Genomic DNA, 1,924 nt, shown 5'->3' with positions numbered 1-1,924 from the left:
AATATTAATATAATTTATGTATTATTAACATTAATTAATAATTTTTAATTAATTTAATTACTATACATTAATAATTAATAATAATGAATATTAATCCAAGTTATAATCGAAAAAATGGTAAAAAAAAAACTCCTCATAAACTACTATAAGTTACTTATCAATAAACTAACTTATGTACATAACTGTTAAAAATGCTCTCAAATAACTATTTATTTTTTTTGCCTTTTCTAACACTTTAAATTGTGTTCATTCAAAAATAGGAACACCATCCAAAACAATCCAAAGATACATTGGGCTCATGACAAAGACCATTGATGTGATGGAATATACCCATGCCATCTAAAATTTTGAAAAATAAAAATTCATAAATATAAGTTAGTTAAATATGCTTTTTTAATTAATAATTACATCTTAATTGTCTTTTAGCTCACTTTCAATGGATAATACTAAGACCGTCCACATCCCTGCTATCCATTTACACTTTCAATTGTGTCATGTCAGCTTTTGCAATTATCTTCCACACACCTGCAATTCACCTACAACACTTTCAACTGTGCCACGTCACCTACACTTTCAAAAGTAGTCCCCACTACAACATTTATTAACTATTTTATAAATTATTTATATATACATTCTAATTATTTTTAATTAATAACATATTTTATTTTAATTCAATGTTAATTAAAACGATTAATATATGATATAATATGATATTAATTTTATATATTAGATTATAATTTTATGTAATTATAAAATTTAATGTTTAAAATAATTTAATTTATTATATAATTAATGTAATTAAAAAATATATTAACATGATTAATTTATAAAATTAATTGTTTTGTATAAAAATAGTTTATTTAAATAATTAAAAGAAAAAAATAAAATTGGAGAGAAGTGAGTGGGCCATGTGGCTTGCAAATTGACTTGCAAATTTTGCAAGTAAAATCCTATGTGGCACAAAATTGCATTTTTGCAATTGCTTTTGCAATCCATTTGCAAGCCCCATGTGGGTGCTCTAAGAGGCTATTAAGTTGGTTTTCTATTAAGGGGCTTATTTAGTTGATTTTTCATTAAGTTCTGTATAAATAAAGTTATTTGTATGGATTAATCTGTCTGTACAAATTAAGAAGGTTTTTGTTTGAAATGATCTTTTAATAGATAAAAGAAACATATTTTCTAATTGGGAATGTTAGGTTTAGAAAAACATTAGTTTTCTGCATAAAGTTTCCCCTTGAAAAAGCTTATTGAATAAGTTACTTTATATATTATTAAGCCACCACCACACAGTCATTTCTAGTTGATTGAATAAGTTGTGAGTCTCACTAAATTTATTAAGCCGCTAACAGACAAGTGCAAAGTGTTTAACTATCATAATATAAAGTTAAGATAAGATAAATTCTAAGTCTGAATATATGTATCATTGATTAAACTTTAACTAATAAACAATTAAAAAAAATAAATCAATACGACACAGTATTATCGTGGTACACGACTTCTAATACCACATACCAACCAAGTTTAGACAGTTGATACGATACTGTCAATCAATTAGATTGATACTGACTAAACTAGTATCAATTAGATTGATACAGTTGATACGAAAATTAGTTGGTTTATCTTGGTATAAAATTGACACCCCTCATGTTTGAGTTGGGTGGACTAGACAACTCGAGCCCATCGAGTTTTTGTAGAACCCTAGATAACTTGAATATCGCTTGATAATTGTTCTTTTAAATGATGTAGTAAAATGGATAATTTCAACTCATTTTTTTTAAAAGCAGCAAAATATATTAAAAAAAGAGCAGTAAAAGTTACACAGCTGAGAGAGCCAAAAGTAACAAGATACAATAAACAAAAGCAGACCCAATCCATAGCATAGCCGAACAAAACCAAAAAAAGAACAAATTAAAAAAAGCAAACA

Source organism: Cynara cardunculus, assembly GCF_001531365.2.
Source record: "Cynara cardunculus var. scolymus isolate 2C chromosome LG 14, CcrdV1, whole genome shotgun sequence".
NCBI classification, from domain to species: Eukaryota; Viridiplantae; Streptophyta; class Magnoliopsida; order Asterales; family Asteraceae; genus Cynara; species Cynara cardunculus.
Note: the sequence above shows the minus strand (reverse complement) of the source record.